The sequence below is a fragment of the Hordeum vulgare genome, chromosome 2H (genome assembly GCF_904849725.1).
Source record: "Hordeum vulgare subsp. vulgare chromosome 2H, MorexV3_pseudomolecules_assembly, whole genome shotgun sequence".
NCBI lineage: Eukaryota > Viridiplantae > Streptophyta > Magnoliopsida > Poales > Poaceae > Hordeum > Hordeum vulgare.
The window spans coordinates 264680497-264706008 of NC_058519.1; positions in this window are offsets into that span (position 1 = coordinate 264680497).

The window sequence follows — 25512 nt, forward strand, 5'->3', positions numbered from 1 at the left end:
GCGGTTCACCTATAAGTTTGCCCCGCCCCTCGCAATGGGGGATGATACGTCCATTTTGCATGATGCTTTTTATGTTGATAATTATCACTTGATGGGCTGTTATTACACTTCACGGTACAACACTTATGCCTTTTCTCTCTTATTTTGCAAGGTTTACATGAAGAGGGAGAATGCCGGTAGCTGGAATTCTGGCCTAAAAAGGAGCAAGTTTGAGATACCTATTTTGCGCAACTCCAAAAGCCGTGAAAATCAACGAGGAATTATTTTGGAATTTATAAAAAATACTAGGCGGAAGAAGTCCTAGAGGGGAGCCACCAGGAGCCCACAAGCCTGCTAGGCGCGGCCTACCCCCTGGCCGCGCCTAGGGGGCTTGTGGGCTCCATGTTGGCCCTCTGGCTCCCTTCTTTTGCTGTAAGGAGGGTTTCGTTCCAGAAAAAATCAGGAGGAGGCTTTCGGGAGGAATCGCCGCCCCCACGAGGCGGAACTTGAGCAGAACCAATCTAGAGCTCCAGCAGGGTCGTCCTGCCGGGGAAACTTCCCTCCCGGTAGGGGAAATCATCGCCATCGTCATCACCAACACTCCTCTCATCGGAGGGGACTCATCACCATCAACATATTCATCAGCACCATCTCATCTCCAAACACTAGTTCATCTCTTGTAACCAATCTCCGTCTCGTGACTCCGATTGGTACTTGTAAGGTTGCTAGTACTGTTAATTACTCTTTGTAGTTGATGCTAATTGGATTACTCGGTGGAAGATTATATGTTCAGATCCTTGATGCTATTCAATACCTCTCTGGTCATGAATATTATTATCCTTTGTGAGTAGTCACTTTTGTTCCCGAGGACATGGGATATTCATGCTATAAGTAGTCATGTGAATTTGGTATTCGTTCGTTAGATTGATGCGTTGTATGTTGTTTTTCCTCTAGTGGTGTTATGTGAATGTCGACTACATAACACTTCACCATTATTTCGGCCAAGAGGAAGGCATTGGGAAGTAATAAGTAGATGACGGGTTGCTAGAGTGACAAAAGCTTAAACCCTAGTTTATGTGTTGCTTCGTAAGGGGCTGATTTGGATCCACTAGTTTAATTCTATGGTTAGACTTTGTCTTAATTCTTCTTTCATAGTTGCGGATGCTTGCGAGAGGGGTTAATCATAAGTGGGATGTTTGTCCAAGTAAGGGCAGCACCCAAGCACCGGTCCACCCACATATCAACCTATCAAAGTAGTGAACGTGAATCATATGAACATGATGAAAACTAGCTTGACAGAAATTCCCATGTGTCCTCGGGAGAGCTTTACCTCCTATAAGAGTTTGTCCAGGCTTGTCCCTTGCTACAAAAGGGATTGGGCCATCTTTCTGCACCTTTGTTACAATTGTTACTTGCTACTTGCTACGAATCATATTAACACGCAACTATCTATTACCGATAATTTAAGTGTTTGCAGAGAATACCTTGCTAAAAACCACTTGTGAGATCCTTTTGCTCCTCGTTGGGTTCGACACTCTTACTAATCGAAAGGACTACGGTAGATCCCCTACACTTGTGGGTCATCAGTGGAGCACTGTGATCTTGAGATTCCTCTTTCCTTTCTTTGCTCCACCGAGAAAAATTTCTTCTCCCCTTCGTTTCTTCGTCTTCCATGGCGTCTCTAGGAGGGAACCCTAGTAGGTGGGAATGTGCGGATCCGTCTGCAGCCTCATTCACCCTCGGGAGCAGCGGCGGACGGCCCTCAGGGTCGCCACGCGTCCACGCGTCCACGCGACCAATGAGTAAGTCCCTCGTTTGCACCCCCTTTCCATGTTGTCCCGTCTGCTGCTTGGTGGTTGATCTTCCCTTTTCTCCAGAGCGCCTGCAACCAAGAAACTCAAGCTCGGCGGGCTTCACGAGGAGGCGGAGGGGCTGCGGCCTCAGCTCGAGAGTGCCGAGGTTGCCCGCCAGGGCGAAGCGGAGGCCTAGGCGGAGTTGGTCTCACAGCAGAGACAGGACCAGGATGCGGCCAATGCCGCTCAGGCTGCCCAGGACGAGGCGCCATACACTCGTATGATGGAGTCCCAGTGTGCCAAGCATTACGCGAGCATCGCCGGCCGGGCGGTAGGCCGACGCGCCGATTCATGGGGGATGCCACGGCGCTGCCAAGGGTGAGCAGCGATGGGGCTACCTCCCCTTCTTCTAGAAGGTGGTGGAGATGCTGGAGGTCGGCGTCTCCCGCATGGAGGAGGACAACGCTTCCGACGCACGGGAGCTTCTAGGACGTGCCTTGACGCTCGTCTTCTCCAACCTGTGCCGCCTCGTCGAGCAGCTTGATCTCCAGCGCGTCGTTGAGCCGGTGCCCGCTGAGTCCCGACGTCTTCTCTGGGACAAAGTACGCCCACGCGTGGACGCCCTGGTGGAGCGGTACGTCCGGGTGCCCATCTCTAGTGAGGAGGAGGGCTCCGACGCCAAGACTACTGGCGCCAAGGGCGGTGTCGGCGGCCTCTCCCCCTAGGTGTCCCCCAGCTTCTGTTTTCCTGCCCCTGTAATCTTGGACCATCAACTCTGCCCTTTTGGGCGTTAAACTTTTGTAGATTACCTCCGCCATTCTCCATTTTTCCTTTCGCTCTTGAATCGATGGCTTGCTCGCTGGTAGTCGTTGCGGCGTGGCTTCCTTGCATAGGGCCCGTGGAGGACCGATGCATTACTTGAGGGCAATGGCGGCCAGGGCCCTCATGATCTCCCATCCTCCCGAGGCATCGTCTTTGCCGCTGCACGCTTTGTCGATGGCCTCGTTCCTTGCCGCAGCTTAGTCCTTAGGACCTGCATCCTTTTGTTAGTACACATGTTTTTAACTGGTTCTTGGTTCGCTCTGAAACCAGATGGCCCCCGTCTGAGATAGCAGGGTACTTAGCTCGTGGGTTTGCGCCGGCTCTTCCGTAGCTCCTCCTGAGTAGCTCCTGCTTTGTCAGTGGCTGGGGTGGAGACCCTTTCGGCACTTTATGTCTACGGGTCCCGGTCCTGCACATTTCCCTATCGCCGCGAGGGGCAACCCATTACCAAGGTTGTTCCTCACGGGGCAAAGCCCCGACGCCCTGGGTGCCGACATGGGCGACACCTAGGTGGCCGTGTGGATTTGCGACCAGTAAGTCCACTAAGGCACGTTGCTTAGGAGCCCCCCTTGACACTCAAGCCGCTTTACGTCGACAGGCCCTGGTGCCACACATTTCCCCACTGTCGTTAGGTTTGATTCCACCCTGCCACCCCCGACTGCGACCTGAGCTCCAAACGACACCAGGGGTGGCGAGTTGCCTTCTGACCGGTAAGGCTCCTGAGGCTCGATAACCAGGAGCCCCCTTTGATGTTCGCGCGATTCCCATTCCGTCCCTTTCGTCATCGCCCCAGGGTGCCCTCAGGCCTCCCAAGACTATTTGTGGTGGTATCGTGCTTCGATCCGAGCCCCCGATCGGGGGTCGACCGCTGAAAATGTTTTCCCCTAGGACAACAAGTCCTTGCTTTCACGCTCCTTGGTGCCTAGGGGCGGTGCGGAGGGTTCAACTCCTCAGAAAGTGTCATCCAGAAAAGGAGGCTTCAAAGCCGGTGAAACGAGAAAGCGCAAGAGAAAATTCCGCCTCTTTTTGTTTTCCAAATATCAAATTCTGAAATCGACAAATTTAAGTCCAGAAGAGGATAATTCAAGCTCTAAGAAGCAGCAAGAAAACGCCGCGTCCGACACCTAGGTTAATCTCTGCGGCCATCTCCCCCAGCTGCGGGCATAGTCATTGCCGGACTAAGTTAACTTCCTCCATATTCTCCCTAGTGCGGAGTGTAGGGCTGCCACTAGGCGTGGGAGGGACCCCTCTGCGTCCTCGAGGGGCCCCGAGTGTATACATCCATAGCTTGCTATTACGTGAGAGTGTCACGGTGGGGTGTATCTGGGAGGATGCTTTGGCCTGGCGAGTGTCCCTACCCCTGAGGCAGAGGCGCATGATTCCTTTGAATCATTGGTGGACTGCATTGATTGCCTCCATCTTCACCCAGCGCAGAGCATAGATCATCCACTCAGCGTGGGATGGACCCCTTCCGTGTCCTCGGGGGCCCCTGGGCGTATACAGCCTTAGCTCGTTATTACGTAAGAGTGTCACGGGATGAATTAGGTTCCGGTTGCCACAGGTTCATGCAGGTCCCATGGGGACTATACGGTGAAGGCGAGGGCGCTCCGGCTTCGCGATGTTTCCTCCTTCTCCTGAGAATGGTAGAGGACTTTTCTACTGCTCTACGTCAGCAGGTCCCAGTCCCGCACATTTCCCTGCCATTGTGACGCGCGACCCATTACCAAGGTCGTTCCTCATGGGCCAAGGCCCTGACATCCCTGATACTGACTGAATGTGCCTGGACGGCACCAGGGTGGCCAAGTCACTTTGTGACCGGTAAGGTTCCTGAGGCGCGATGCTCAGGAGCCCCCTTTGACTTTCGACCGGCTCTGTGTCGTCAAGACCCGATCCCGCACATTTCCCAACCGCCGTTGCTTGCGATCAAATGGATGAATGCAACTATGGGGTCAAGCCCTGCCACCCCTGATAATGACTGAATGTTCTTGGACGACATCAAGGGTGGCAGGTGGCCTTATGACCGATAAGGCTCCTGAGGCTCGATGCTGAGGATCCCCCTTTTGACGCTCATGTGACCCCCATTTCGTCCTGTTGATTGTGGCCCTGGGTAGCCGCAGGGCCTCCCCAGGTCCCGCAATGGGGTGACGCGCACCGGCCGGACCCCTCGAGCGGGGGGGGGGGGGGGGGGGGGTAGATCACCCAAAGATGGAAGCAAGGCAAGATATTAGATCGTTGAGTGGATGCAGCAAAAATTATGGAAGCATGCATAAATAATATGATGGGGAGAGTTGTGCCTTGAACACTTGCAGTTCACGCGGCCGGCAGACACCCCTTAGAGCAGTGAACCCCAAAAATTACCTCACATAGCTTCTTCGCTCCTGAGGGGCGCCTCGTGAGGCCCACCCTCGGCGCCAACAATAGCATCGTAGTCGCCGTGGGTGACCCGCGCCACTTGTGTCTCGTTGCTTTCTCCGACTCGTCCTCCTGAGGCCGAGGACTCGGTTCTTCGCAGTTTCTTAGCGGTGGCAGTGGCTGGCGTCATGCCCCATGGCTTGGGGGCGCCTCCCAGCCCTCGCCTCTTGGGCCCAGTGCTCCGCCATTGGGAGCCCCACTGTGCGGGTCAAGGGGGACCCCCAAAGCGTTCCTTAATCCTGAGGAGGTAAGGCGCCTGGGGAGGACGGGTGATTCTCTTCCTCGACGGGGGGGTTAGGTGGTGATACATAACACGGTACGTAACGCTTTATGTAGGTGTTCGATCGACATCCAAAGCCGTTCAGCAGCGCGAAGGTGGCGGTCCCTTTCTACGGCGGGGGGAGGTCCCACCGTTCGCGTTGCTCGGAGTTCTTCTAGCGATGGGCATCCGCATGGAGTTGGTTGCTCCTGTTGCCGCCGTTAGGTGGTTGACTCGCACTCTCTGGCAATAGCTAGACGAATGCTGATTCTGTGACAATAAACCTTCCCCGGCAACGGCGCCACAAAAAATGCTACAAGCACTCCCCACCAATGAAACTAGAAGAATGTTGTTGATGGCCCACCAGTGTGTGGGTTCACAGTAATTTCCGAGGGTAGAGTATTCGACCAAAATTTGTTGATCGCCAAACAGGAGGTGAGAGAATACTCTCGAGTTTTAGCAGCTGAATGTGTCACATTCAACCACACCTGAAAGATTAGTATCTGCCAGCAAAGTAGTAACAACAAAGTAGCGAGTAACAGCAGTGGCAAGGAACAAGAGTAGTGATAGCAGTAGCAAGTAGCAACAGAGCAAGCGACAGTAGTAACAACAGTAGCAGCAACAGTAGTAACAACAGAGCAAGACAAGTAACAGCAGCAGTAGGACAAACTCGTAGGCAATGGGTCGGTGATTTGTTTGGATGATATTCATCATGCAACAGTTATAACACGGAGAGATATGTGGCTAGCTCCCGTTCGTCAATGTGATGTAGGGATGCATTCCGTGTGTCCTTATACGTGCTTAGGGAAAAGAACTTGCATGACATCTATTGTCCATCCCTCCCGTGGCAGTGGGGTCCAAAAGGGAACTATGGGATATTAAGGTTCTCCTTTTAATAAAGAACCGCACCAACGCATTAGCACTTGGTGAACACATGAACTCCTCAAACTATGGTCATCACCGGGAGTGTTTCCGGTTATTGTCACTCCAGGGTTGCCGGATCATAACACATAGTAGGTAACTACAACTTGCAAGATCAGATATAAAACACACATATATTGGTGACAACATAATAATTTTAGATCTGAAATCATGGCACTCGGGCCCTAGTGACACGCATTAAGCATGGCAAAATAGTGGCAACATCAATCTCAGAACATAGTGGTTACTAGGGATCAATCCCCATCAAAACTAACTCGATTACATGATAGATCTCATCCTACTCATGACCGCCCAGCGAGCCTACGAATAGATTACTCACGAACGACGAAGAGCTTCATGGAATTGGAGAGGGAAGAAGGTTGATGATGACGATGGCGACGATTTCCCCTCTCCGGAGCCCAAAACGGATAGCAGATCTGCCCTCCAGATGAAGAACAGGTTGTGGCGGCACCTCCATATCGCAAACACGATGAAATCTTCTCTTTTTATTTTTTCTGGGACGAAAGTGAACTTATAGAGCTGAGGTTGGGGGGCGGCAGAGCCATGTGGGCCCCACAAGCTTGCCCACCACCACCACGGGGTGGAGAAGGCAGGGCTGGTGGCCCACTAGCCCACCCCCTCAGGTGGATCTTGGCGCAGGTATTTTTCATATTTTCCAAAAATGTTCCCCGTAAATTTTCAGGACGTTTGGAAAACATTGATTTCTGCACAAAAATAACACCAAGGCAATTCTGCTAAAAACAGCATCAGTCCAGGTTAGTTCCATTCAAATCATGCAAATTAGAGTCCAAAACAAGGGCAAAAGAGTTTGAAAAAGTAGATACGATGGAGACGTATCAACTCCCCCAAGATTAAAACCTTGCTTGTCCTCAAGCAACTCAGTTGACAAACTGAGAGAGAAACAAAAACTTTGACAAACTCTGTTTGATCTTGTTGTTGCAACTATGTCTAACTCATAACCAGAATTTCAGGAAGATCACGAGTTAACCACATAAGCAAGTGACACAAAGGTCTCACGGTAAACTAATATCAATGGCATAATCAGCTAACGAGCAAATATTAATGAGTTTCAAATACCAACACTTCAATCAAAAACAAGCATGAAGCAATATGAATAGGTGGTATCTCGCTAGCTCTTTCCGAGACCGCAGAACATAAATGCAGAGCACTTTCAAAGATCAAGGGTTGACTAAACATTGTAATTCATAGCAACGAAGATCCAGTCATAGTCATACTCAATATCAATCAAAAGCAAAGCATAAAAATAACAGAGGTGCTCTCTAATTGGTGCTTATATAAGAAGAGGATGACTCAACAAGAAAATAAATAGACAGGCCCTTCGCACAGGGAAGCAATGATTTGCAGAGGTGCCAGAGCTCAAGCTTTGAAAATAGAGATAATAATTTTGGGTGGCATGCTGTCATTGTCAACGCAATGACCAAGAGTTCTCAATATCTTCCATGCTACTCATGCTATAGGCGGTTCCCAAACAGAAAAGTAAAGTTTTAACTCCCCCGCCCCTAATCAATCACACTCCACGGCTAGCCGAATCCTCGGGTACCGTCCATACTAACATCAATCCGGGGGGAGTCTTGTTTTACAGTTATGTTTTCGATTTTAGCGTGGAACTGGGCATTCCAATTACCGGCCCCTTTCTCGTGAATGACAGTGAATAAACACATGTCGAGGATAACGCTCCTAGCATGGAAGATTCCAATAGTCCTCTGTCACCACATGAACGGTTTGGGCAAGCAAAACAAATTATTTCTTGAAGATTTAGAGAATTGCACATGCAAATTTACTTGGAACGAGAGGTAGGTACCGCAAAATAGGTAGGTATGGTGGAATCTCATGGAAAAACTTTTGGGTTTGTGGAAGTGGATGCACAAGCAGTATTCCGCTTAGTACAAGCGAAGGCTAGCAAAAGACTGGGAAGCGGCCAACTAGAGAGCGACAACAGTCATCAAGATGCAATGAGTTTGACTAACATTGAATGCAAGCATGAACAAGATATAAATCACCATGAACACGAACATCATAGAGGCTATGTTGAATTGTTTCAACTACATGCATGAACGTGCGCCAAGTCAAGTCACTTGAAACATTCAAAGGAGAAAAACATCCTATCATACTACATCATAGTCATCTCAAAATCTATGTTCGTAATCAAGACAAACCATTATAAGCTCCTAGCTAAATAAGCATGGCATCAGAAATTATGATCTCTAAGTTGTCATTGCAAACATGGTTCTCTCACAACAAAGTTGAATCTGGGTCAACAAGCTAGTCATATTTACAAAAACAAAATAGATAGAGTTCATACCAGCTTTTCAGTCTCAGTCACTTCATCATATATCATCATTATTGCCTTTCATTTGCACGATCGAACGATGTGAACAATAATAAGAGCATTGGACTAAGCTGAATCTGCAGGCAGACATAAAGGAGAAGACAAAGTAATATGGCTCTTTGAAAGCTAAATAGGTATGCCTGAAAAAACCACTAAACATTGTAACCAATACCTTCTACCTTCACCCAAAGAAAAATAAAACTATTTACACGGGAAAGCTCCCAACAAGCAAAAGAAGAAACAAAAATCTTTTTGGGCTTTCTCAAAAGGACACAAAACAAGAAAACAAGAAAACAAAAAGAAACTAGCATGGATAGTACAGTGGCAAAGTGTAAACACTGGCTAATCAAAGTGAAAGCATAAGCATGAATGGAAAGTCGGTGAGAACATGTACTCCCCCAAGCTTAGGCTTTTGGCCTAGCTTGGTCTAGTCCCATGGATGGTCCTGGCGAAACCCAAAATCATAATGGGTGTTATACGGGAGTGTTGCAGCCACTGCCTGAATAGCTGTCTCCTGAAGTCGAGCAGCCGTCGCCTCCCTCTAATACTCCTCTGCCTCTCCTATGGTTATGTAGTATCTTTGTTTTACCTGAAAGTCAAAGAAAGCAGGAGCAGGAAGTGTAATATGGAAAACACACTGCCAGTTAAATATCAAGCGGTAAAGGAGGCATCCATGATCTCTCTCAAAGAACTGGTAGCGTGTTAGAGCGACACGATCAAAGTAGGCTGTACGGAGAGGACGGTCTTCTGAACGGATGGATATTCCAAAAAAGTTTGCTAAGCTTGTAGCATAAACTCCACCAAAGAAATCCCCCTCACTAGCATTTTTATTCAGCCTCCTTACTATTATAGCTCCCATACTGAAGCTCTTGTCACCTGTTACTGCACTCTTAGGGATACTAAGGTCGGAAGCGCATAGGTGACAATGTGCACCCTTGGCGTTAATGCACCTACCTATGAAGAGTGCAAAGTAGTGCAAGGCAGGGAAGTGGATGCTTCCTATGGTGGCTTGCATGATATCTTTGGTTTCTCCAACAGTTATACTGGAGACAAAGTCTCTGACCGAATATTTAGAAGGATCATTAATACTACCCCCATCGGGTATCTTGTAAATCCTATTGAAATCCTCTAAATCCATGGTATAGGATTTATCGTACAGATCAAACAGTATGGATGAGTCACGGCCGACTGGAAATTTAAATCTACGGACGAAAGAGGCAGTGAGCATAGCATACTGTTCACATTTATCTGAGATGAATTCTTCTAACCTGGCATTACGGACAAGTGTATCAAACTCATCCTTGAAACCTGCTTCGATCATAAACTCATCGGAGGCCATTCACATGGTTGCACCGGTGCGTCCCTAAGTTGAAATGGTTCGGGCTCCCGAAAAGAAAGACGGGGACCCTTCTTACATGAGGAACCACCATGAAACTTCCTCCTGAACAAAATTCCCTTTTGCTGAAATTTTTGAAGTTCAAGAGAAAAGTGAATGAAGACCAACCATACCTTCTAGCAACTACTCCTACTAGTGCCTAGAGACCGTATCACACGCTAAAACTACTTGGGACCAGCTAAAATCAACCTTTCTAGCTCAAGAACAGGGTCACCAAGGTAGCAAGAATACACGAAAGATAAAGCACTAGAGAAAAAACTAATTGGACCAATGGAGGAGTCACTTACCAAGGAGTAATTTCCCCAAAACGGTTCGGAGAATGGCACTTTGAGAAAGGAGATCGAAAATCACAACCAAATGAGCAAGAACACGGGTTTGAGCTGCGAAACAATTTTTTCTGGAGGTGGAAGAAGAGGCTGGGAGCTGGAATGAGTGCAGGGGGTCCCTGTGGGCCCCACAAGCTTGCCCTCCGCCAACAGGGGGGTGTCGGTGGCAGGGCTTGTGACCCACTGGTCTGGCCCCCAGGCGAGCTCTCAGGCCTAGTAATTTTCAAAAATTCTAGAAAAAATCATACTAAATTTTCAGGACCAACGAAGAACTTTTATTTTCGAGCTATTTTTCTCTGGGACGCTAAACCAGAAAACAGGAAAAGCTAAACTAATTCCATGATTTTTCTTCTAAGCAACAGAAAATGAAAGCTCAAAACAGAGGTATGTGACTCTTTGATTCATGCATTTCATGGTCATCGAAAGAAATCCGTCAATAGGATTGATCAAGACCTCATGACAAAACCTTCTCGAATATCAAGAGAGAATGGAGAATTTCTGAATAGCCACTAAGTCACCTCAATGGGGATATGTATCTACCCAACAAGCAAATCATACTTCATCTTGACACGAGGAATAGGGAATTCAAAGCTCCCAATACGAATTGATGAAGTCTTTTCGATAGCATTGACGCAATGTACTTGATATCGTTTCTTCGGAAAGTGCATTGCGTGCTCATTACCATTGACATGGAAAGTGACATTGCCTTTGTTGCAATCTATAACATCCCCTGCAGTGTTTAAAAAGTGTCTTCTGAGGATGACAGCCACGGCATCGTCCTCGGGAATATCCAAGATAACAAAGTTTGTTAAGATAGTCGTGTTAGCAACCACAACAGGCACATCCTCGCAAATGCCGATAGGGAAAGCAGTTGATTTGTCGGCCATTTGCAGAGAAATTTCAGTGGGTGTCAACTTATCCAATTCAATTTTACGATAAAGAGAGATCGGCATAACAGTAACACCGGCTCCAAGGTAACATAAGGCAGTTCTTACGTAGTTTCCTTTAATGGAGCAAGGTATAGTGGGCACTCCGGGATCACCAAGTTTCTTAGGAGTTCCACCCTTGAAAGTGTAGTTGGCAAGCATGGTGGAGATCTCAAGATCTGGTATCTTCCGTTTATTAGTCACGATATCTTTCATGTACTTGGCATACGGAGACATCTTGAGCATATCAGTTAACCGCATCTGCAGAAAGATGGGTCTTATCGTCTCGACGAAGCGCGCAAAATCCTCATCATCCTTTTGCTTGGATGGCTTAGGAGGAAAGGGCATAGATCTCTGAACCCATGGCTCCCTTTCTTTACCATGCTTCCTAGCAGTAAAGTCATTCTTATCAGATCTCTTAGGTTGTGGATTATGAGGATTAACCGTAGGTTCAATCTCCACATCCTCATCATTGCTAGGTTGAGCATTATTATGAACATCACTGTCCATATTGTCACCAGGTTCATGTTCATCACCAGATTGTGTTTCCGCATCAGACGCGGAAATATCATTAGGTTCTTCAGGTGTGACAGTATTTGGTGAACTGGCATGTAGGTTTCTATCATCCTTCTTCTTCTCCTTGGGATGACTTCGTGTATCAGCTCTTGAGAATCTTAGGATGACCTTCAGGATACAAAGGTTCCTGAGTCATTTTGCCTCCTCTAGTAATGATTGTGACAGAGTTGTCATTTAATTCATTGAGCAGGTCATTCTGAGCTTTAAGTACTTGTTCTACCTGAGTAGTAATCATAGAGGCATGTTTACTCAGAAGCTTCAGATCATTGACATTTCTGTCTATACAAGCACTTATGGCTAAGCATACGAGTACTTTGTTCCAAATGTCTGCTAACATAATCATTGAAACTCTCTTGTTTGGCAACAAAGTTGTCAAATTCATCAAAGCATAGGCTAGCAGGTTTGTCAAAATGAATATCACTACCATCAAACGTACACAGAGAATTCACTTCTACTACCTGTATCGGGTTATCAAGACCATGGATCTCTTCGATAGGTGGTAGATTTTTGACATCTTCAGATCTAATGCCTTTGTCTTGCATAGATTTCTTGGCCTCTTGTGTATCTTCGGGACTGAGGAATAGAATACCTCTTTTCTTAGGAGTTGGCTTAGGAGGCTGTTCGGGAATAGTCCAAGCATTATCGTTGATCAAGATGTTATTCCGTAGGGTCTCAGCTTGTTCTACAGTTCGTTCCCTAAAAACACAACCGACAAAACTATCTAGGTGGTCTCTAGAGGCATCGGTAAGTCCGTTATAGAGGATATCAAGTATCTCGTTCTTCTTAAGAGGGTGATCAGGCAAAGCATTCTGTAGCTGGACGAGCCTCCCCCAAACTTGTGGGAGACTCTCTTCTTGGAGTTCAGCAAAGTTGTATATTTCCTGCAAGGCAGCTTGCTTCTTATGGGCAGGGAAATATTTCTCACAGATGTAATATACCATATCCTGGGGACTACTCACACATCCAGGAGCAAGAGAGGTGAACCAGGCTTTAGCGTCATCCTTTAGAGAGAAAGGAAACAACTTAAGGATATATTAGTGGCGGATCTTGTCCTCATTAGTGAAAAGGGTGGTTATATCGTGTTGTTTGGCAAGATGGGCTACGACCGTCTCAGACTCATAACCATGAAAAGGATCAGATTTGACTAGAGAGATTATCTCTGGATCGATAGAGAATTCATAATCCTTATCGGTGATAAATATAGGTGAAGTGGAAAACTTCGGGTCGTGTTTCATCCTAGCTTTCAGAGATTTTTCCTTCCACTTGAGAAGCAATTTCTCAGTGTCATAGGCATCCTTACACGCAAGAAAGTCCTCAGCTATCTCTCCCTCCATAACATAACCCTCAGGTATATCAGGCAATTCATATCTAGGAGAGCTAGATCTAACAGGAGCAAAAGCATGTTCTATCTCAATAGTATCGGCAGTTTCAGAAGCATCACGAGCTTTGGCAGTAACTCTAGCAATATGAGCATCAAGCAACACCCCTAGTGGAACATCAGGCAAAGTAGTATCTCTAGCAGTATCAAACATAGCATCAATAGGCAAAATAGCATCTCTAGGATCATCAGGCAAAGCAGTATCAGGTATAGTATCATCAGGCATAGTATCAAGCATAGTATCAAGCATAGCATATCTAGCAGTAGCATCATAAGCATCATCAAGAACAGGCGACATATAAAGATTTCTAGCAGGAGGTGATGTTGCAAACTTACTAATAACTGAAGGTGAATCAAGTGTAGAGCTAGATGGCAATTCCTTACCTCCTCTCGTAGTTGAGGGCAAGGCTTTGGTTTTTGGATCCTTCAGATTCTTCATAGTGATCAGCAGATATGAATCCCAAGTGACTCACAGAATATAGCAATACCTCCACGGCAACGACGCCAGAAAAATGCTGACTGGCAATCTCTGGCAATAGCTAGATGAATGCTGATTCTGTGACAACAAACCTTCCACGGCAACAGCGCCAGAAAAATGCTACTAGCACTCCCCAGCAATGAAACTAGAAGAATGGTGTTGACGGCCCACCAGCGCATGGGTTCGCAGCAGTTTTCGAGGGTAGAGTATTCAACCCAAATTTGTTGATCGCCAAACAGGAGGTGAGAGAATACTCTCGAGAATTAGCAGCTGAATGTGTCAGATTCAACCACACCTAAAAGATTAGTATCAGCAAGCAAAGTAGTAACAGCAAAGTAGCGAGTAACAACAGTGGCAAGGAACAGCAGTAGTGACAGCAGTAGAAAGTAGCAACAGAGCAAACGACAGTAGTAATAGCAATAGCAGCAACAGTAGTAACAACACAACAAGACAAGTAACAGTAACAGTAGGACAAACTCGTAGGCAATGGGTCGGTGATTTGTTTGGATGATATTCATCACGCAACAGTTATAACACGGAGAGATATGTGGCCAGCTCCCGTTCGTCAATGTGATGTAGGCATGCATTCTGTGTGTCGTCATACGTGCTTAGGGAAAAGAACTTGCATGACATCTATTGTCCATCCCTCCCGTGGCAGCGGGTTCCAAAAGGAAACTACGGGATATTAAGGTTCTCCTTTGAATAAAGATCCGGACAAACGCATTAACACTTGGTGAACACATGAACTCCTCAAACTATGGTCATCACCGGGAGTGGTTCCGGTTATTGTCACTCCGGGGTTGCCGGATCATAACACATAGTAGGTAACTACAACTTGCAAGATCGGATCTAAAACACACATATATTGGTGACAACATAATAATTTCAGAGCTGAAATCATGGCACTCGGGCCCTAGTGACAAGCATTAAGCATGGAAAAGTAGTAGCAACATCAATCTCAGGACATAGTGGATACTAGGGATCAATCCCCATCAAAACTAACTCGATTACATGATAGACCTCATCCTACTCATCACCGCCCAGCGAGCCTACGAATAGATTACTCACGAACGACGAAGAGCTTCATGGAATTGGAGAGGGAAGAAGGTTGATGATGACGATGGCGACGATTTCTCCTCTCCGGAGCCCAAAACGGACTGCAGATCTGCCCTCCACATGAAGAACAGGTTGTGGCGACGCCTCCGTATCGCAAACGCGACGAAATCTTCTCTTTTTACTTTTTCTGGGACGAAAGTGAACTTATAGAGCTGAGGTTGGGGGCGGCAGAGCCGTGTGGGCCCCACAAGCTTGCCCACCGCCACCGGGGGGGGGGGGGGGGTGGCGGAGGCAGGGCTTGTGGCCCATTGGCCCACCCCCTCAGCTAGATCTTGGCGGAGGTATTTTTCATATTTTCCAAAAATGCTCCCCGTAAATTTTCAGGACGTTTGGAGAACTTTGATTTCTGCACAAAAATAACACCAAGGAAATTCTACTGAAAGCAACGTCAGTCCAGGTTAGTTCCATTAAAATCATGCAAATTAGAATCCAAAACAAGGGCAAAAGAGTTTGGAAAAGTAGATACGATGGAGACGATTCAGTGGTCCCAAAATTTCCCGGTGAAGACTGCCCCCTTCGTACCCTGGCGTGTCTCCATCTCCATAGTTCGGCCGCGACGACACCTCTGCCGCCCGCTAGCTGCGCCTGAGGGAGCGCTCCCGCCTGGCCGCCCCGGTTTGTTGGGGGCTGACCTGGTCTTGGTGATTTGCGCTAGTGTGTGCATCTAACGTCCTACCGTTCTCTCTGCGCCCCTCGTGGTTGCCGCCATCCTGGGCCTCGAGGCCGGCGAACGGAATCTGGAGGAGGAGGAGGGCAGCATGCGACGCGTCTCTCTCGGTCCCGCCCAGCGCAGGAAGGGCCCCGTCATTTGTATGCCCGTGGGCCGGCACGAGGTACGTGCTACTGGCGTCTGGCGCTTGCGGCCCTCAAGAAGAGTGGGGTCGGATGGATTTCTAGGTGATGGCGATCAGCTCCGTGATGTGGTCCGCCCAGGCGTCAAAGCCCGCTTTTGTCGGTTGTTGGCAGAGCATCTCGCTCCCCATCTGCAGCACATCATGCGCGCTGAGATCCCCCAAGTAGATGCGGAGCGTCGTGGATGCCTGGCGTGCCGCCCAACCGCCGTGCGCATGGGTGGCGTGGGTGGTTGCGATGCTGGAGACGATGTTGACGATCTGGTACGAGCCGCCTGGTACCACAACACGTGTACACATCCTTTCAGCCGCTGTCCTATGACGGTTGGAAGCCAGCTCGACGACGCTCGAAGAAGCTTGCTGGGCTCTAGTCATCGGAGTAGCGGGGCTTAGGGGAGACGAAGCTCGGAGAAGACCTTGACACGCCCCCTACATGGCATGCCAAATGTCGGATTATGGGCTCCGCAAAATCCTAAAGATTCGAAATCAGGGGCGTGTACGAAGATCTCTCGCAGGCTCGCATCACCTAACTCGCTACTTGCTGGGGATGGCAGAGAACTCACTCGATGGTGAGGAAGACACTGAACACGGTAGTATACCCAGGTTTGGGCCACTGAGAAGCGTAATACCCTACTCCTGCTTTGGTGGATTGTCTCTCGTGGAGGTTGGTGGATGAACTAGTACAATGTTCTCGGGCCTCCGGAGGCTGGGTGGCCTTTGTGTGGAGCGAGTGGGCGAATGAGTGAAATCTCCTCCTCCATGAAGTAACTTACTTTCTTTATATAGCAGTAGCCCCGGTCCTCTTCCCTTTTCGTTTCGGTGGGAAGGGATCGCACAACGGCCGATTTCCCATGGGGGACATGGGAACAAGCTTCCCCTACAAAAAGTAGTCTTCGCGTGCAAAGTGGCTGTCAATGCAGCAGGGATGGGTCCAGGGATGACGTCTGTCCTGCTGGCGGGCGGTGATCGCCTTGTTGCACCAGAATGGAAACCTTTGGGAGATTCCTTGGAGACCTGGGTGCGTCCTCATCCCCTTTGCACTAAAGGGGAAACTGCTTCGTCCGGCTGTGTGCTGCTCGCCTGTCCTTCCTCCACGTCATCCTTTACTCCTGAGGACGGGTCTTGCCTCGGACTGTCCGCCACTCCGAAGGGGTCTTGAGGAGGACCCATGCGGGTCTTGGTACTGTTCCTCTCCTTGCAAGGCTTGGCCCCTCGCGCCTTGAGTGATGCCGGGCATGTTGGTTTCTGGTCAATAAAATGGGCCAACCCTGGGCCACGGGAAGGCAGGTCTGGGTACCCCCTTTCCCAGAATGCCTACAGTTTGTCTAGGACCATTCTCAAGTGTGCCCATGCTCTTTTTCTGACTTGGAAAAGATGAGTATGTCAATCGTGGAATAGGACAACAAACTTGTTGAAGTACTCCATGAAAACTTTGTTTCATGAGGTACATGAAGTAGCTGGGGCATTGGTTAACTCAAATGGCACGACAGTGTTGAGGTACATACCATATCATGCCACGAATGCTATTTTGGGAAAATCTTGGGTCCGATCTTCAGTTGATAGTACCCATACGTGAGATCAATCTTGGAAAACACCTTGGGACAATTCAGTTGATCGAACATGTCTTCAATCCTGGGAAGTGGGTACTTCTTCTTTATTGTGACTTTATTAAGAGATCGGCAATCGACAGAGAGTTAGATAGTACCGTCCTTCTTTGATGCCAATAGATTAAGTGATCCCCAAAGCGAGGCGCTACACGGATAAATCCTTTTATGAGCTGCTTAGACAGTTGCTTCTTCAACTCAGTGAACTCTTCGGATACCATTCTATAGGGATTCTTATAGATGGGTCCTAGTCCTAGCATTACCTCAAGTATGAAGTCAATGTCACGGTCAGGAGGTATTCCGGGTTGCTCGTCAGGAAATACATATGGTATTCACATACCACTGGCGCTTGGTCCAACTCAATCCCGACATAAAATTAGCTCGAGGGGATTGAGCGGAGGAAGGGTTGGGGACATCCTTGACTTCAACTGTCACACCCTATACTTGTACCTCTTTTGCCACATGATGTTTTTATGAAAAAAATTTAGAGCCAAATAAAACTTTTTTCGCATAATTTTTATGGTTGATTTGGTTGCTCCTTTCTTGTATGACTGATTGAATCTTGGATCACTATAGTTATTCTCCTCCATATGACCAGTATCCTTGAACCCAAAACTTTGCCCAATGATGGGCCATGTTAATAGGACCAGAAAACCATTTTTATAAATTATTATTTCAACAAAAGGTATTTATTTATTTTAAGCTTTCTAAAACCCGTGATTTGAGATTTGCACTACAAGTCCCCAATTTAGGAGAGTTGCCTTACCCCAAAGTTTTTATTTGGAACCTATTATGAAAAAGGTTTCCCAAGACCACAAAATAGTTATTTTAAAAGTTATTCCCCTATTTTATTTAAACACATCTCTGTGGAGCTAGAAATGGTAGTTCATAGGGAAAAATATTTTATCACCTCACAAATATTTGAGAAAAATTAGGGAAACTCAGTGGACATATATTTTCCATACATAAGAGTTTAAACACATGGTCATGTTCAAAATATTGCACAAAACCCCATTAAACTCTTTCTGCCTATTTCAAGCTTTTGAAATGTTTCCATGGGAAATATTCTCAATAAATTCTAAGAAAATTCTAACAAGTCACACATGATAAATGTGGTGATCCGGAAAAGTTTCATCCCAATCCAAGTTGGTTTAATTCACCAAAGTACCGCAAAACCCTCTCTATCCAGAGTTAAATTTGAGAAACTTTACACTGAAAACTTTACCCAATTGGCCCCAAACTTTAACAGAATGATCTAGCCCCAAAATAAGGATGCTACACCAAGTTGTGCATTTGTAAGAGTTGATATAATCACTTTTGTTCACTCGAATATGATTCTGTCCATTTCTATGGATTTTCATATTTACATTGCAAACTTTGCTCAAATGAGCACAAACATGGTAATATCGTCATGTTAACTTTCACAACATTTGGGCAAAGAAATCTTGCCCAAAACCCAATCAAACACCTACTACCAGATTACCAAATCTCATCATAGAGCATTCCAAGCGTTTCCCCTTAACCCCAATTTTTTACCACGACTCCAAAGTGACCCCAAGGTTCTCTAGTAAGCTTCGTGGCCCCAACTCCATGAATGCAGGGGAGAAAACCCATCGGCAAGCCCTTGGACAGGCCCTTATTTCCTCTCTCTCTCTCTCTCCTCTCCTCCAGTCCTAACTCACCTAGAGCATCCCAAGCCTCTCCCCCTTTGTTTATTCTCCCCGCAGCTCTTGGACACTACAGGATATGCCATAGCACGACAAAGACACAATCATGTTGGCCAAAGTCATTGAAAGCGCAATTTCTCCCTAAGGTGGTTTTGATAATTGATCACAACATATGAATCATTGTACTAATGATCTTATTCAAGTATATTTCAGAAAACTTCAAAGATGCCTTGGCTGTAGTACTTGACTCCTATGTCAATATACTCATATATATATAGATGACTTCATCATCGCCAAACAACTTGAAAGATGCTAGAATGTCTGTGCATGTTCACCATGCTTTATTTGATTTATTATTGTGTGAGCATATTGGTATGCATATTTTATTCATTCGAGGATATCCATTTTTTCAAGTTTGGCTTTATATTTCTTTTGGCCAATTGGATATATAGAAGGCCTAAGTACCTCTCTCTAGCTATCTATGCTTTCTCATCCCAAATTGTATTCATGCTACATCACAAAATTTGAGCAAGTAGTTTAGGGACACTCTATTTGAGGAGCACTCAGAGATCCTTATCAACAAGGGTTGTATTCCAAAACCTCCCAAAGTGCATCTCGGTGTAACCAACCTCAAAATCTTGGTCCCACCAATGCCTAGGGTTGATCAAGTTTTCCTATCTCGCTACCACCGAGTTATTATTTTCGGCCTCACGCAATTTCTCTATCAGCTGAAAGTCAAGGAACTCGTTGGCACCAAAAAATCCATCTCAGTGTCCCCGTCAATTAGGGGGTATAAATATCCCGCGTACCCGATGGTTGAAACAACTCTTCAAACATCGCCACCCGCATCGCTTGGCTATCGCCTCCTAGTCCCGTGGACTTTGCATTGATTCTCCCGTGTGCCCTCACCACTAGGGTCTTCGCCGTCGATGGGAATATCCACCGCCGTCGCTGCCGTATCGGATTCACCACCAAGTTACGGTATGAATTTGGACCTTATTTGTGCTCCCAATGCTAATTATTGTGCAAATAGGTCTTGACGATTTTTGGCCACTTCTGCACTAATTCTATCCAAAAGAAAGTTCCCGTAGATTAGAGAACAATTTCAGGGTTAGTAGTCTGCAAAATTGAATCACGGTGTCACTAGTTCATAAAAGTAGATCTTACCTATTTGGCTTTATGGTTATTGAGAACATTCTCGATGGAACTGAGTTCTCCTTTTCGGTGAAACTGAAAAGGGTGCGAAGTTTCTGTTAATGAGAGTGTCAGTCTCGGTGGCTCCGAAATTTTTGACTTGGTGGAAAGAAAATCCCCTTTTGCTGAATATTAAACCTAATTTTTCAGAGTTCAAAATTTTCAAAACTTCTAATTTTTGGGATGCTCATCCATTTCAGCTCTTCTATATCTCTTCACACGGTCTGCATGTCTGGTTGTCTAATTTCTCACGATGTCAGGATCAGAGGATAGTCAAAACAACTTCAGTGAGCCCAGTGCTAACATGGACTCAGGCGCTAGTCCTGAGAGGACATGTTCTGACCTGGGGACACCTTGCTCCCATGGCTTGCCCACGACAGCTACCAGGTCCAGGAGCAAGATCAATTCTGATGAAGAAGATGTTGACTTTATCCTAGATGAATTTGTAACCCATAAGCAGAAAGAGAAGACCACAGTCACGAAGACTGTGAGGAAGGAATATGCCAGACCTGCTGACATTAATCTCCAAAAGCTAGGCTTACAAATAAGCAAGGTCAAAAGAGAGTCAGAAAGACAATTGTGCATGCTGTTGATAGGTAAACCTCAATGTATGAAGATCCAACAGAAGCTGTTGTTGATGAGGAGGAAGAAATTCTAGTTGATGTCCCTCGTCCTAAGAAGAAATAGTTGATGGTCAATGCTACGGCTAAGAAGACTGCCCCTAAGGCTTCATCACCTAAGGCTAAGAAGTTTTTAGCTCCCAAGAGGACTACAAATAACATTCTTGCAACATAGAAGAACAAAGGCTCTGCATCCAGAGAATTTGCTGCAGAGGAAGAAGAGGATGCCCCTGTGCTAATCAAGCCGAGAGCTCATCGGCCATCTTACGATGCTTCTCATCCAGCTGCGAGGACACAAAGAAGAGAAGAGATCAAGGACTAATGAAGTGGAGATCATTTGATCCATATGCTGTGAGAAGGAGAACTACTGTTGATGATCGTTTTCACACAAAGCAGGAACAAGATTTCTATGAGACTTTGTTGCTTGATAAGAGTCCAGTGATGACCCACAAGTATAGGGGATCTATCGTAGTCCTTTCGATAAGTAAGAGTGTCGAACCCAACTAGGAGCAGAAGGATCTGACAAGTGGTTTTGAGCAAGGTAATATCTGCAAGCACTAAAATTATCGGTAACAACTAGTTGTGTGGTGAGATGATTCGTAGAAAGTAGCAAGTAACAAAAGTAGCAATGGTGCAGAAAAGTGATCGAATCCCTTTTGTAGCAAGGGACAAGCCTGGACAAAGTCTTATAGGAGGAAAAACGCTCCCGAAGACACACGGGAATTTCTGTCATGCTTGTTTTTATCATGTTCATATGATTTGCGTTCGTTACTTTGATAGTATGATATGTGGGTGGACCGGCGCTTGGGTACTGCCCTTACTTGGACAAGCATCCCACTTATGATTAACCCCTCTCGCAAGCATCAGCAACTACGAAAGAAGAATTAATACAAAGTCTAACCATAGCATTAAACTAGTGGATCCAAATCAGCCCCTTACGAAGGAACGCATAAACTAGGGTTTAAGCTTCTGTCACTCTAGCAACCCATCATCTACTTACTACTTCCCAATGCCTTCGCCTAGGCCCAAATAACGAAGTGTTATGTAGTCGACGTTCACATAACACCACTAGAGGAAAAACAACATACAACACATCGAAATATCGAACGAATATCAAATTCACATGACTACTTATAGCATGACTTATCCCATGTCCTCGGGAACAAAAGTAACTACTCACACAACATAATCATATTCATGACCAGAGAGGTAATGAGTAGCATCAAAGATCTGAACATAAACTCTTCCACCAAGTAATCCAACTAGCATCAACTACAAAGCGTAATTAACACTACTAGCAACCTTACAAGTACCAATCGGAATCGCGAGACGAAAATTGGTTACAAGTGATGAAATAGGGTTTGGAGATGAGATGGTGCTGATGAAGATGTTGATGGTGATGAGTCCCCTCCGATGAAAGGAGTGTTGGTGATGACGATGGCGATGATTTCCCCCTCTGGGAGGGAAGTGTCCCCGGCAGGATCGTCCTGCCGGAGCTCTAGATTGGTTGTGCTCAAGTTCCGCCTCGTGGAGGCGGTGAATCCTCCGAAAAGCCTCCTCTTGATTTATTCTAGACCGAAACCCTTCTTGTAGCAAAAGAGGGGGCCGGTGGGCCAGCAGGGAGCTCACAAGCCCCCTAGGCGCGGCCAGGGGGGTGGCCGCGGCTAGCAGGCTTGTGGCCACCTGCTGATGCCCTTCTGGCACTTCCTCGGCCCAGTATTTTTTTAAATCCCATAAAAATCCTCGTTGATCTTCATGGCTTTTGGAGTTGCGCAAAATAGGCATCTAAAACTTGCTCCTTTTTCAGGCCAGAATTCCAGCTGCCGACATTCTCCCTCTCCATGTAAACCTTGCAAAATAAGAGAGAAAAGGCATAAGTATTGTACCGTGAAGTGAAATAACAGCCCAAGATGTGATAAATATCAAAATGAAAGCATGATGCAAAATGGACGTATCAATTCCCCCAAGCTTACACCTCGCTTGTCCTCAAGCGAAAGCCGAGCTCAATAAATATGTCCACATGTTTAGGGAGAGATGTGTCGACAAAACAAGATACGAACATGCAGGCATCATGATCATACTCACAACAGCAATACGAACATATAACATCTCATGCTAAAGTGATAATTCCTTCACAAAGTAAAGTATGGATCATGAACCTTACCAAGAATTAACAACCGATAGCCTGTAGTCACTGAAGCAATTGCAATTTATCACAAAATCTGAAAGAGTCAAATAAGAGCTTGTAAAGCAAATCCACATACTCAATCATCTTTTCGTTCTCTAAAATTGCTACAACTCACGTGGTACACATGACATCAAAGTTTCAGCTGGAAACAGAGAAATATAGGGGCTTATAGTTTTTCCACCAAACCATTTACCTCAAGGGTAAAGTCAACAATAATAATTCATGAGTACTTACTTCCAAGTTGACATATGAATATAGATCTTTCCCTAGCATATGACGTTAGCCAAGATAAAGGCGAAATAAGGAATTGGTGAAGATCACCATGACTCTTTCAAGGGCAAAAGGTAAAGGTACAAGATAGGCCCTTCACAGAGGGAAGCAGAGGTTGTCATGCGCTTTTGAGATTTGGATGCGTGTCCTCTTAGTGCGGAGGAACGTCACTTTATATTGCCTATTGTGATAAAGAACTTTATTATGCATTGTGTCGCTTTTATGTCTTCCTCATCACAGGTTCGTACAAAGCTTATTTTCCACACACTAATAGATCATACATTTTAGGGAGCAATTTTTATTGCTTGCACGGATGACACCTTACTGGAGGGATCTTATTCAATCCATAGGTAGGTATGGTGGACTCTCATGGCAAAAGTGGTTGAAGGTTTATGGATGCACAAGTAGCATCTCTACTTGGTGCGGGAGTTTTGGCTAGTATGAGGTGGAAGCAATCGTCACATGCTAAGGGATCTTTGGTCATATAACATTGTTCGGAACCAAGCAAACACAATTCATTATGTTGTCTTCCTTGTCCAACATCTACTTCTAAGCATGTAATAGTTTAGTGAGTGTTCACAATCATAGATGATGTCAAAAATGATATATTTATATGTGAACCTCTCCTTCTTTATCACTTCCTATTAATTGCAACAATGACCAAGGTTTACGTTTGTCTACCCTCAACAAGTTTCTATCATCATTGTTTTTATATGTGAAGCCATCACTTTCCATAAGATCATTACATGATCTTTCATGCTTTTGTTCTTTTATCATCCTCTTGATCATGGCATGAGGCAAGGCACTTCAACTAAGACACTCTTTATTATATGGCTCACGAGATCGAATACATCGGGGGTGACACAAAGCAAAACTCAAGCCTAAAACACTAGGACCTTTATTCTACTAGAGGAAGAGAAAACTGAAAAGGAACAAACTAAAACAAAGGTAAATGCAAAAGATGTGATGGTGATATGATACCGGGGCAACTCCCCCAAGCTTGGCACAAGCCAAGGGGATTGACCATACCCGTGCTTAGTTGTCGTCCTTTGGAGGTTATGGTGGTGGAGTTGTTGCAGAGGTCTTGAACTTTTTTAATTTCCACTTGAGCATAAAATTCTGCTCCCTTAGATCATCATTTTTCTCTTCAAGCTTCAACACCCTTTGGCATAATTCCTGCTTACTCTCCTCCAAGAAATGAGAAGGGATAAACAAAGTCTTGGGCTTCTTCCTTGAGTCAGGGAGGCTCGACTTCTTGAACTCCACATGGGTGTCTCCAGGTGGTGGTAGAGGAGCCTCTTCCTCATCAGAACTTGTTTGTTCCTTCCCCTTGGGATCATAATCTTCTTCCTCATCAGTGGTTCAGCCATAAGGATCCAAGTCACCATAGACCTTGGGGTTAGCAAGGTAATCGGCCACATAGCTCACCCCCTCTGAATCTTGAGAAGACATCTTGCCCTAAATCTGCGGCAGAAAACAGGCTAAAAACAAAAACAGAGGAAATCTGCGTGATACGAGGGTCAGACTTTATGGCATAATATATAATGATTTTTTCCAGACCAGAAGGAGTACTCCGCATGAAAACGGAGTCCGGGAGGCGCACGAGGTGGCCACAAGGCCCCCAGGGGCGGCCAGGGGGTGGGCCCGCGCCTGGCAGGCTTATCGCCTCCTCGCGCGCTTTCCGGACTACTTCCAATTTTTCTATTTTTTCAAAAATTCCAAAACGGAGAAAAATTCCTAATGGAAAAGTTCTGGAGTCTGTTTACTTACCGAATCACATACCTCTTCGTTTTCGGAGTCTGAAACAGGATGATAAATATCCCTTAGGTATTCTTCCGGAATTATGGTATTGGTAATATTGCTTTCAACATTCATTTGAGTACCTGAGATATAATGATTGATTCTCTGCCCATTTACCACTCTCAGACAATAACCTTCCGTGTTGTTGATCTTGATAGGACCGGAACGACATACTTCCTCAACAATATGGGGACCTTCCCAATTTGAGAGAAGCTTGCCTGCAAAAAATCTTAAACGAGAATTATATAGCAAGACATAATTACCTACATTTAACTCACGTTTTTGTATCCTCTTATCATGCCACCTCTTAACCTTTTCTTTGAACAACTGGGCATTCTCATATGCCTGAGTTCTCCATTCATCAAGCGAGCTAGTATCAAATAACCTCTTCTCACCAGCAAGTTTCAAATCAAAGTTGAGCTCTTTGATTGCCCAATAAGATTTATGCTCTAGGTCAAGAGGTAAGTGACATGCTTTACCGTACACCATTTTGTACGGAGACATGCCCATGGGATTCTTATAGGTAGTTCTATAAGCCCAGAGTGCATCATGGAGCTTCTTAGAC